The sequence below is a fragment of the Rhinopithecus roxellana genome, chromosome 13, assembly GCF_007565055.1.
Source record: "Rhinopithecus roxellana isolate Shanxi Qingling chromosome 13, ASM756505v1, whole genome shotgun sequence".
Lineage (NCBI taxonomy): Eukaryota > Metazoa > Chordata > Mammalia > Primates > Cercopithecidae > Rhinopithecus > Rhinopithecus roxellana.
Window position 1 is genome coordinate 48,125,447 of NC_044561.1, and position 13,278 is coordinate 48,138,724.

The 13,278-nt window shown below is 42.8% G+C and overlaps 1 non-coding gene across 1 annotated transcript; it reads right to left on the minus strand.

Moving 5' to 3' along the window:
* Positions 1-11,506: 11,506 nt before the first annotated feature.
* LOC115893040 lies at positions 11,507-11,641 on the minus strand. Its single transcript, XR_004052997.1, has one exon. It is a non-coding gene; the product is annotated as a small nucleolar RNA SNORA70 (small nucleolar RNA).
* Positions 11,642-13,278: the final 1,637 nt, after the last annotated feature.

Consider the following 13,278-nt stretch of genomic DNA (forward strand, 5'->3'; position numbering starts at 1 on the left):
AAAAAAAAAAGGGAGAGGGCACACAGGAGATCTGGGCAACGAACTAGCTCTAGTATTTAAACAACCATTGTAATAGGTTGTTTATGTATCCAGGTGGAGAGTCAGTGATGAGGGAACTTGCTGGGCTTCGTTTCTGAATCTCCATCAAACCTGTGCCTTCCGCTAAGCTAGGGATCTGCTAGCTGCCTACTAAAGGATGGGTGCCTGGAATCCACTGACAGTTTCACATATGGTGTGTTCTGGAGCATCAGCCATCGAGTCGGGGAGAGAGCCTTGAGCTCAGAAGCCTATGAGGGTGCACAGGAGTAACTGGGGCTCCATCACCCAAGAGAGGGTGCCTGTAGGACTCAGTTTAAGGGACAGTTTCAACCTCCTGGTACCATCTTTCACTTATGTCCCACACTTCCAGTTAACCTTGTGCCTCATCTACATACCCACACCCTGATATTTGCCAAACTGTCTGGACCATGAGCATCGCCTCGGATTCTGCTTCAAGCCATAGCTGAGCAGGCAACTCCACATAGGCCCCAAGGCCTGTGTATTTCTGATCAAGTCCTCCACCTACTGGTGACACTTGATTCTCACGTCCCTAGGGTTTACCAACAACACTTGTCTTTCCAGACTGTTCTATTAGAGTGAATGCTGACCCTCCCTCCATCCCATTACTACTAGAAGTTTCAGACCATTAACAACAACAACAACAACAACAACAACAACAACAACAACAACAAATCAATGCCTGTTGGAGGCACTATCCGTGAAGCAGCAACAGGAGACTGACTGCTTTTGTTATGAGCCAGAATCTGATGTGATAAAACCAGAAACAAAAACCAGCCCCTTGTCTTTGTGAAAAAGGGGGTCACTAGGCAAAAGGATGGCGAAAAAGGCCACCTGCATTCCTCGTTCAAACTCTTCCTCATTCCTTGATTTCTCCCAACAGGTAGCCGTCAGATATGAGAGTCGGTGTTGTTATAAACCTCTTCAAGAATACTGGGGAAGAGGCCGGGCGTGGTGGCTCACGCCTGCACTTTGTGCCTCCCAGCACTTTGGGAGACTGAGGAGGGCAGATAATGAGGTCAGGAGTTCAAGACCAGCCTGGTCAACATGGTGAAAACCCCATCTCTACTAAAAATACATAAATTAGCTGGGTGTGTTGGAAGGAGCCTGTAATCCCAGCTACTTGGGAGGCTTAGGCAGGAGAATAGCTTAAACCTGGGAGGCAAAGGTTGCAGTGAGCTGAGGTCGTGCCACTGCACTTCAGCCTGGGCAACAGAGTGATACTCCATCTTAGACAAAAAAAAAAAAAAAAAAAAAAGGACTATTGGGGAAGAAATAGCAAACCCTGGACGTTTCAGATCATTAAACTACCCCTTGTGTGACTTGCCCACAATAACATTTTTACAAACTCATGGAATTTTACTGCCTTTAGGGGATGAAACAGTTGCAGTAATGTTCTGAGTTGATTATTCAGAAATGAAATTTATGGTTTAAATTTCATCCAGGATTTATAGAATTAAAAAAAGTTATTCTTCAGCATTTGAAATACCACTTTGCAAAAGCAGAAAAGCCATAAATGTGTTAAACTGGCTAAGAAAATTAAGATGGCAGTAATACATTTTCTAATAAAAATCATAGCATAATAGCAAAATTACTGCGGAAAACCAGTTGTTGTGGCAAAGACATAAAATGTTACAGCTGCAATAATATGCTATTTGTTCTGGCTTTTTTTTTTTTTTTTTTTTAAACGGAGTTTCGCAACCTCTGGCCTTCCAGGTTCAAGCTATTCTCCTGCCTCAGGCTCCCAAGTAGCTGGGGTTACAAGCATGTGCCACCACGCCTGGCTAATTTTGTATTTTTAGTAGAGACAGGGTTTCTCCATGTTGGTCAACTGGTCTCGAACTCCTGACCTCAGGTGATCTGCCTGCCTTGGCCTCCCAAAGTGCTGGGATTACAGGCATGAGCCACTGTGCCCAGCCAAATATAACTGATTTTTAAATCCAATCTGTTATTACTGTGGGAATTTTGATACATTAATATTATTATGGTATATTTAGGTTTGTATTTATTATCTTACTCCAATCATGAATTTGTTTTTTATCCCAATCACCTCCTTCATTTTAATTCTAAATTTTCTGAGATTTGTTTTGTGGAGACGGGGTCTTGCTGTGTCACCCAGACTGGAATGCAGTGGTGCAATCATAGCTCACTGCAGCTTCCAACTCCTAGGCTCAAGCTATCCTGCCACCTCAGCCTCATGACTAGCTAGGACTACAAGTTGCATTCCACCACATTCAGCTAATGTTTAAATATTTTATAGTGATGAGGGTCTTGCTATGTTGCCCAGGCTGGTCTCAAACTCCTGGTGTCAAGAGATTCTCCCATCTCGGCCTCCCAAAGTGCTGGGATTACAGGCGTGAGCCACCTCACATGGCCAACAGTGATTGCTTGATAGTATGTTTCCAAAAAAAAAAATCATCAAATCAGAACACCACACAAGGAAGCTTTGCTAATATGAGCTGCTGTTCTTCACCTATGGAATCTGACTGAGTCCATGGGGTTGGATTTGGTGAAGTGTTGAACAAAGGAGTCATCCTAGATACATAAACAAGAGAAAAGTACAAAGAAAAGTACGAGTGATAATGAGGGAAACAGCAAGTTCATCATGAACTGCAGATAACCTCTATTTTCTCTTCATTTCTTTTCCTGTCTAGCTTAGGTGGTTTCTGGTAATTTCCCTGGGAATGAAGTGCCCAATTGTATTTCTTTAAATTTACTGAAGTACAAATTTTAAGGTAGGAAGAAGATGATAAAAACTTTTCCTAGGAAAGTTAAATGTGATCAGCCCAACAGTGAGACGGCTCTAAACATCCAATCCACAGTTACACCCCATTAACTCAAGAAAAGAAATGAGAGCGTTGCTCTTTCTTCCACTAGATGGCAATGTTTCTCTGCGCACCAACCAGACACGCAGGCTCTCCCGCAAGGTAGCCAGTGTCCCCTAGGAGGCCTCCCGGGCTCGCAGCACCTGCTCCCGACCCAAAGGAGCCACCTACGACGTGGTACAGGTTTCTACTTAGCTGGAGGAAGGAGAGGTGCTGAGGGTCCCCTGAGCCTGTGACTAAGAACTGGGGAAGCAAGGGAGTGAAAGAGGAGGGAGGGTATTTCCAGCACGCAAGCACTTCAATGAAAACACACCGAAGCGAATGCGTTTCCCAGGGAGTATCTTTGGACCTAATTCAGGATTTGAAATGAAGCTTTCTTTCCTTCTTCCTTTATCCACTTGTCTTGGAAAGCATCTGAATAATAGGCAGTGCTGCTTTAGGTCTGAGTATGACCCAGCTAGAGGTCAATTCAATTTACAAGATGCTCACTTTATGTCATTGCACCATTAAAAGTAATTGCAAAATCACAATTACTTTTGCACCAATGTAATAATTAAAAAACAAACATCTATCCACTCCTCAACTTCCCAGAATAGTTCTTTTAGTATTGCCTCTTTTCATGGATAGATACATTTGGAGACAAATGTTCAAAAAATCATTCTAGCACCTCAGTAGGTACAGAGAAGTACTTGGTAGGTACTGAAGAGGCATGGTCAGATTGCTGTATAATCACAGTGGATCATAAAAAATGACATTGCCCACCCCCTATGTATACAGGGGTTGTACTTTAAAATTTTTGGATCTCAAAATACATTTTCTAATTAAAATGTTTTACATGGCTGTTAGTTTTCTGAGTTAGCCCACAATATTACTTCTTATTTTATCATATTCCTTTATCATTTGAGTCATCTATGGTTATTATAAAAAATATAGACCAGGTACAATGGCTCACGCCTGTCATCCCAGCACTTTGGGAGGTTGAATTGGAGGATCGCTTGAGGCCAGGAGTTTGAGACCAGCCTGGGCAACACAGTGAGGCCGGATCTCTACAAAAAAAGTTTAAAAGCTAGCCTGGCATGGTGGTTTGGGCCTGTAGTCCTAGCTACTCAGGAGACTGAGATGGAACGATCGCCTGAGCCCAGGAGTTTGAGGCTGCAGTGAGCTATGATCATGCCACTGCATTCCAACCTAGGTGACATAGTGAGACTCTATCTCTATAAATAAATAAATAAAATAAAATAAATAGAAAGATATTATAATCTCCCCAAATTTCATCCCCAGATACAACCATTGTCAACATTTTTGTACCAATATTTTTCTCTACGCATTACTAAAAAGTTGTCATAATTTTAAATTCTTCACAGCGACTAGGTGCTGAAGACTTTAGGTGACCTGACTTTAGGTGACTCCTCTTGTCTGTGTTCTGCTGTCACCGACCCAAGACAATTTTTTTCTTTTTTTTTTTTTTTGAGACAGAGTCTTACTCTGTTCCCCAGGCTGGAGTGCAGTGGTGCAATTTTGGCTCACTGCAACCTCCGCCTCCTGGGTTCAGGTGATTCTTGTGCTTCAGCCTCTCGAGTAGCTGGGATTACAGGCATGTGCCACCACACCTGGCTAACTTTTTATATTTTTAGTAGAGACGGGGCTTCCCCATGTTGGCCAGGCTGGTCTCGAACTCCTAACCTCAGGTGATCCACCCTCCTCGGCCTCTAAAAGTGCTGGGATTACAGGCGTGAGCCACAGCACCCGGCTGGCAGAGCAATTTTTACCTGTTCTCTGAAGATTTTCCAGCTCACTCCAGGTGACATGGTTTCTCTGCTTCCTGACTGCAGAGGTGTGGGGAGGCATCATCACCAGGTTTTCAAGTATGTTCTGTGTTCTACGATGGTTTCCTGTTGTTAACCCTTTCGTCTTACTATTTCTTTGAGAGTAGAGGCCATCCTTTAGTAAGTGCTTAATAACACCTAATAAATATTTGTCGACTAGTCCATTAGTTGAAGTCTAGCCCCATAAGCCTCCGTTTTTCACCGGTAAAATGTCAGTCCCCAACTGTGTCGCTTGCCTTCACAAGCTAATATCCACACTACAGAAAAGGACCATAGAGGCAGGATTGGGCCCCAGATCAGGATAAACCATTGTGGCCAGATATATTTCAGGACAAAAGTGGGAACTTGGGTTCTTGGTTTTGGAGAGCTCATTGACTATAGAGTTCTGCAAACATTTTTGTACTTAAGTGTCGTTTTAAAGCTCAAGTTGGTTTCTCTACATGATATGGTCTTTTTCTCCCTACCATGAGAAATTAGCATTAAAAATGGTCTTAAAACATATTGAAGCCCGCTTGTTTTTCATAAGGAAACATGAAAAATGTTCAGCTTTCACCAGTAGTTAAACAACGCAAATGGTGGCAACTTATATAATTAGCCAACCTGTTTTAAAATGAAGTTTTGCTATGCTGATGAGGTCTTGGCAAAGTGCTACATCCAGATGTAGCCAGTTACAATGTAAGTTGGTTCAACCCTTTGAAAAGCAGGTAGCAATTCTGATCTAAGAACCATAACAAGGTTTATTTATTTATTTTTTGATCAAATAGTCCTGGGTTTTGGAATCTATCCTAGACAAAGCATCTGAAGGGAGTTGAATGCTCTGGGTTTGAAAATGTTCACTGTAATCTTTATTTTTAGCATTGAAAACTGGGAAACAAGCTACTAATAACTACCACTTGTCTGGCTCTGCAGTTCAGAAGCGGCTGTCACATGTATCATTTCCTTTGATTTTACCGTGGCCCTGGGAGTTAGGTGCGGTTGTGACCCTTACTTCATGGATGAAGAGACGTGTTTAGAGTGGTTAAGGTATACAGATCACACTGTTGGAATAAAAGCAGAACAAAGCTGAGGTTTTCTGATTTCAGGGGCTGATCCTGCAGTATGACATCCCTTTATATTTGTGTGCAGCAACAGGATACATGTTAACATAGGAACGTGAATGTAAGTATCTAGCATTAACGTAATTATTTTGAAAGCAACATAGCAATATTAAAAAGCACTTGGCTGAGAAAAAAGTACAAAAAAATCACATCTTTGTTGTAATTATTACATAAAATTAGATAGCCATAATACTTAAGGACTGGAAGAGAAGGGAAGAAATGAAAATCATTGAGAGATTTCCTCTCGTTTTAGTATCACTATGCTTATCATTTCATATTGCCAGGAACCATCTGGCACTCTTTGGCTCTTGAATGGAATCATAATTTTCTTAGGAAAAATTATATGTATAGAAACGCATTCCACCGTGTTGCACTCACTTTGAGAACACTAAATATAAAAGTTCCTGGAATTATAGATTCACAGAGTCACAAAGGCCTATGAGGGAAGGGCCGGTGCTGGTGGCAGAGAGAGGCTGAGCCCAGCAGTCCGCAGCCCGTGTTCTGACTGTTTCATCTCAGTGACACTTGGGAAGCGAACCTGGTGTGGAACACGGAGGGGTGGGACCTCCTTGTGAGGCTGACAAAAGAGGGCTGGGCTTGCCAAATGAAATCAGGCCTTGGGAGGGTGGAGGAGCCTCCATTGTTCTCAGCGCCAGTGATTAAATGCCAGATTACAGGGGAAACATTCCTTCCACCTTCCCCAGGCCCCAACCTTGGCCCATCAGGCCCATTCACAAGGCTCCTTCCCCAAAATATTGACCGGGGTGCCTTCTATTTATCACCCTCGCAGCAGACACTACACCCCACACAAAGGGGCTTCAGGAGGCTAATGAAAACCAGGTAATAGAAGAAACCAAGGGCTAACGCCTCAAAAATGCCACAGGGGCTCTGGGGCAAAGGAAAAGACATATGGTGTGAAAAGCCCCTCCCAGATGCTGCCCTGCTCTCACGGTCTGCCTGAAGTTAGCACTCGGTTATTTTCTTGTGCCTTCTACTGGCCAAGCACTAATGTCTTGCTGCACATCTTAGTCTAGCTAGTTTTCTCTCTTTTGCAGATAAGACATGTCGTGTTGGGTAGCGTCATTTGCAACAGCCTGGTCATCCAACTGACCTGGATATTCGGTTCTTCTTTGTTACTAAGGCCTTACCTTTCCAGGAGCATCCACACAGACTCTGCCAAAATGTCATCAGACTAGGCTAGTATCTTGGGCTCAGCTTAATATTCCCTCAGCCTGACACACTGGATGACAGCAGTTAGGACAGAAATTTTGAAAGGTTGGGGAAAGAGCCGTATGGGAATATTGCCTGGAATAAATAGATAAACACATTTTAGAACTACTGCATAGACCTAGATGTTCATCAAAGTATTCATTTGCTTTTTAAAAGGAAAATATTATGAAGTGTCTTCAAAATAGGAGGCAGGGAGTAAATACATGCTGCAGGTGCAATAAACGAGTGACTTAGGGAATCAGAACACAAACTGTCATGCCAGATTGCTTGGACTTTGTGACTTACTACCTATATGAACAAGCTCAGTTTCTTTGTCTGAAAAGCAGAGATAATGATGATGATAATAATGATAGTACTTGCCTCACAGGATTGTTATTATTATTACTTGTTTACAACAAATAAATCCTAGAGGTGTATTAGCAGCACCAAATTTCCTACAGAGCCAAAGAATATAGAAATGCCGGTATGGAGACGGATAATTCTGATCCTCTTCCTTCAGAATGAAGGGAATGAATTCCTTCTACGTAATGACGTAAGGTTAGTGCTTCTTAAATCCTCACTAACATAACTCCATACACCTACTCCATCCTTCTCGTTCGTCTTCTTTCGTTATTTTATTTTTTTCTTTCTGTCGTTTTTCTTTCTTATTTCTTTTTATCTTTTTTTTTGACTTTTTTCAATTCCTTCTTTTACTTCCCCTTTCTCTATTCTTTCAAATAGAAAATCTCCCCCTCTCATATTCTCCTATCTCGTAATTACCTCCCCCATTTCATTACTTTCCTTTTTCTTATCCTTCTTTATTAAGTCTTCCTTCTTCGTTACTTCCTTCCTCCCTCCCTCCCTCCTCCCCTCCCCCTCCTCCTTCCTTCCTCCTTCTTCCTTCCTTCCTTTTTCCTTCCTTCCTTCCTTCCTTCTTTCTTTCTTTCGAGACGTAGTCTCACTGTCTCCCAGGCTGGAGTGCAGTGGTGCAATCTCAGCTCACTGCAGCCTCTGCCTCCTGAGTTCAAGCAATTCTCCTGCCTCAGCTTCCCAAGTAGCTGGGACTACAGGCGCATGCCACCATGTCCAGCTAATTTTTTGTATTTTAGTAGAGTTGGGGTTTCATGGTGTTGCCCAGGCTGGTCTCTAACTCCTGAGCTCAGGCAATCTGCCCACCTCGGCCTCCCAAAGTGCTGGGATTATAGGCATGAGCCACCGCGCCTGGCTCTGATTATTTCTTTATACTATATGTCCTTAAGTACAATTCGTAAAAAAAAATACTAGCACATAGAATTTAGAAGTTTATTGAAATGTAAAAATCATAGGAATGCAAGAATGGCTTGCTATTATGAAGTTTATTATTATAATTTACGATACTAATAGGTAATGGAAGAAAAAACCCATAATTGTATTTTTGTGACCCAAAGAGCTTTTTTTGTCAAAATTTGACAATCATTTCTTTATTTTAAAATTTCAATTAGGAATAGATTCTGGACACAATAAATTAACATGTAAACATATATGCACATATTAATTGAAAAACCATCATTATGCTAAATGGCAAAATGCTAAAACCATTTTTTATTATTAAATTTATCTTCATTAATATTATCTTTAATGATAATATTGATCACCATGGAAACTATTTTTTAAACTGTTGTAGGAGTACTAGCCAATGTAATTAGATAAGAGAAAAAAAAGCTATAAATATGGGGAGAAAATTATTTGCAGATTATATCATTATATATCTTTAAAATCCATATCAATCAATTGAAAAGCTGTTAGAAATAATATGACTAAGTACCTGGTTATAAAGTTAGTTATACAAAAATTAATAGGCTTTTTCTGTACATAAATATAATGGGATGAAATTGATCAATTTCAAGTCTGATTGGCTAGATGATTTTTTTTTCCTCTGCAAACCAGACCTCCTCTGCCTCTGAGAAGTGGTCTGTAACAGGATGAATTTCTGCTGGATCAACTGAAGTGGTGGCTAGGACAGCGAGGCAATTCTTCATCAAGACATACCTTTTTGTTGCTTCTAATTACCTGCTGGCAGGAACTAAAAATGTGTCTGTTGTATGCATGCCATGTGTGTGAAATTAGAGTCTTTGAAGTTGTTCAAATAAAGAGGATTAGTCATAGTTGTAGGGAGATATAAAGACAAGCCAAAAGAAGCTTTTGGCCAAAAATTAGGGATTTGGATGAGGGTCCAGGCTCTCTTTTAACCATGCACTTCTATGACTCTAGGCAGGATGGCCAACCATTTGATTTGCCTGGGACTCAGTGGTTTCCTTGGACAGGGACTCTCAGTGCTAAAACTGGGAAAGCCAGAGAAAACTAGGATGGTTGCTCACCCTAACTCCAGGATTCTTCTGCATTTGATTTATTCTGTCACCTTCCCTGATATACCTCTGAATACCTAAGATTGGACACAATCCTGCAAAAGAATTCAAACATCAAGTTAGCAAACAGAGCTGCAGCCATGTGGCCTCTCCACCTCTTCCTTCATTCTTTCTTCTGCCTTTGCAATTTCCTATCTGGGTGCTGTTTTGGGAAACTGTTTTTAATCATTCATTGCTATGGTTTTAGTTTTGGTAGCTAGCCAGAGAGCAGCTGATCAGCCATGTCAGCAGACTAAGGAACACTCACAGAGATTTTCTTCTCTGCAAGGCTTGATGTCTCTGTTTACCTTGGGAAGAAAGCAGAATGTCCACAATCTCACCACCTCTAGTCTCTCTAGTGAATGTAAAGGCAAGTTTCTTCTCCCACTCCTCCTCTGCCTCTTCATTTTTATTCTCCTTCTCATTATTATTATCATTACTACCAAAAGGTAGTCACCTCTAAGGGAACAACAACCAAAGGAGAACCTCTCCGAGCACCATGTTTTGATGCTGATCGGAGGCTGCACACCTTGCAATGGCTCCCTGGTGGGAAGATGGGCTCTGCCAGCCCCAGCTGAGATATCACTTAACAGTGCGGGCTCTTCAGGGGCAGGGCCAGCTCAACATGTTTACAAGATGTGTAGCTATTAGCAACATCTTACAGCTCAGCTAATTAACGGGGAGAGTGCCTGATGAAGCCCGGCTCTAAAGAGGACCAAATTGCATCAGTGTTTGGGCTTTCAATTGATACCAAAAAATAAATAACTCACCGCAGGTGTGTTTCGAGTCGCATGTTCCCCCAGCAGATTGGTTGTTTTGAGTCGCATCTTCCCCCAGCAGGTTGGTTGTTATGCTTCAGCTACCACAGATCCCAAGGTGGCCCAGACGCCAGGGTTACAAGTTTATTAAGGTCATTTAAGTTGGTTACGTGTAGCCATTATTTTAGCTGAGTGGTTAAGATCGTACACAGTCAGTCATATGGTTTGGACCTGCGTCCTCACCAAATCTCATGTCAAATAGTAATCCCCAGTGTTGGAGGTGTGGTCTGAATCATGGGTGCTCATGAATTCTCTTAATGGATCATGGGTGCTCATGAATTCTCATAGTTTAGCACCATCCCCATGATGCTGTCCTCAGGATAGTGGGTGAGTTCTGGTGAGATCTGGTTGTTTAAAAGTGTGTAGCACCTTCCCCCGCTCTCTCTTGTTCCTACTCCAGCCATGTGATGTGCCTGCTTTCCACTGCCCACCATCACTGGAAGTTTTCTGAGGCCTCTGTAGAAGCTAAGTAGATGCCAGCATCCTGTTTCCTGTACAGTGTGCAGAACTGTGAGCCAATCAAAACTCTTTTGTTTGAGACAGAGTCTCACTCTGTCACCCAGGCTGGAGTGCAGTGGTGCGATCTCAGCTCACTGCAAACTCTGCCTCCTGGGTTCAAGCAATTCTCCTGCCTCAGCCTCCTGAGCAGCTGGGATTATAGGTGTCTGCTCCCATGCCAGGCTAATTTTTGTATTTTTAGTAGAGATGGGGTTTCACCATGTTGGTCAGGCTGGTCTTGAACTCTTGACCTCGTGATCCACCTGCCTTCATCTCCCAAAGTGCTGGGATTACAGGCGTGAGCCACCGTGCCTGGCCTCAAAACTCTTCTTTGTAAATTATCCATTCTTGGGTATTTCTTTTTCTTTTTTTGGACAGTAAGTAGGATTTAATGGTGAATATTAAGAGGGGGCAGCACAGTGGAAGCCCTCATGAGTACAGGGCCTGTCACTTGTCCAGAGGGCCAGGACTGGGATGTACTTGACCCCACAGCCATCTGGGATGAGCCACTTCTCAGCCACCATGTCTTCAAATTCATCCGCATTGAACTTGGTGAAGCCTCACTTCTTTGAGATGCGGATCTTCGGGGTGGCCAGGGAACTTGAATTTGACCCTGCGCAGGGCCTCAATCACATGCTCCTTGTTCTGCAGCTTGGTGTAGATGGACATGATAACCATGGTACAACGTGAACCCTGGCCACAGTGTCCTGGGGCTTTCCAAAGGTACCTCGCATGCCTGTTTGCCTCCATTGGGGTAGTGCAAGGTCAGAGACATGAACATCCATCTGAAGGGCCTGTCTCCAAGGTCCCTTAGAGCAACCCATACAAGAAACAGGCTGCATACACTACCGAGGAAGCAGCTGTTTGCAGTCATTGCACACCTGGCCCCCATGAGGAAAAGAACTCACTCAGCTTAATTGGCTGCAGATTGGGTATTTCTTCACAGCAATGTGAGAACAGACTAATAGTCGCCAACCCCCGTGAATCCTATACCGGGAGTCACCTCATCCTGCCACAGTTAAGGACATGACCTAAGTCTTGTCTCAGATGAGCTCAGTCTCCACTCTGTGGCACACATGTTTTCCTTTAAAATGCCCCTGTTATTCAAGCAGGAATGAAATATTTCTCTCACTTTTCTGGTTGAAGTCTTTCCATGCTGAATTTTCTTAATCAGACCAGTAGGTGAGTTCCATTTCTTATAAAGTCTTCCTTTTACTAATAATCTCTTCAACAAATAATGACCTTAGCAATTGTTGACACAACTTCCTCTATTTGGAGTTTTAAAGGTTTCATTTGGTTAAGAAAAATAACTTGGAATTTTGAGGTCACTTCTATTGCTACTCATGGATTGAATTGTCCCGGCTACCTAGTGATGTATTGCTTTTTGCCCACTGCTAGGAAGGAGGTTCCCAATGTTGGAGGTGTGGCCTGGTGGGAGGTGATTGGCTCATGGGTGCTCATGAATTCTCATAAGTGGTTTAGCACCACCCCCTCGATGTTATCCTCAGGATTGTGGGTGAGTTCTGATGAGACCCGGTTGTTTAAAAGTGTGTAGCCCCTTCCCCTTCTCTCTCTTGTTCCTATTCCAGCCATGTGATGTGCCTGCTTTCCACTGTGTGCCATCACTGGAAGTTTTCTGAGGCCTATGTAGAAGCCTAGACATGGTAGAACCCATGTCTATTTTATGAAGGGTAAAATAGCACCCCTATGATACTGTATCATCCTGCCAGAGTTTAATAAATTAGGGTAAAAACCAGTATTTCCCAATTCTCAAGGTAAAAGGCTGTGTTATTTGTGAAGTATTATTAGTAGGATGATTTTACCAAGGCATGTAGGTTTATTCTCAGTGTTGAGGAGATTCCTGTATCCACTGGAAAACTGACCAGGCACTATCTAAGATCCTTCTCAGGGTAGAGAACATGCCAGCACCAGTAGCTACTCTTGGACAGAAGGGGAAGGTCAGTAGTCAGCTGACAAGACTTTGACTTTTATTTTTATCCCCTTCATTTTGAAAAATGAAGGTCATGTCTTGCTGTTGAATAATAATAATAATATCTTTTATTTATTTTTTATTTTTATTTTTGAGACAGTCTCGCTCTGTCGCCCAGGCTGAAGTGTAGTGGCGCTGTCTCAGCTCACTGCAACCTCTGCCTCCTGGGTTCAAGCAATTCTGGTGCCTCAGCCTCCCACGTAGCTGAGATTACAGGCACCTGCCACCATGTCTGGCAAATTTTTTTTATTTTAGCAAGACTGAGTTTCACCACATTGCCCAGGGTGATCTTGAACTCCTGAGCTTAAGTGATCCTTCTGCCTTGGCCTCCCAAAATGCTGGGATTACAGGCATGAGCTACTGCATCCAACCAATAATAGTATCTTTTTTCAGGCTGTGATTCAAATGTTCCCTTAGTTCTCTTAGTTGTGTTTACCTCTGAGCAGACATAGAAGGGGGCTGTGGACTTAGGGCTGCCCCCTAGGAATGGTGGCAACTGTGTGGTCAGAAGTGACAAAGGGTCACATACTAACCAGAAGGTGGGAGGTGACCCATGGCATCTCCACCCCTGCAT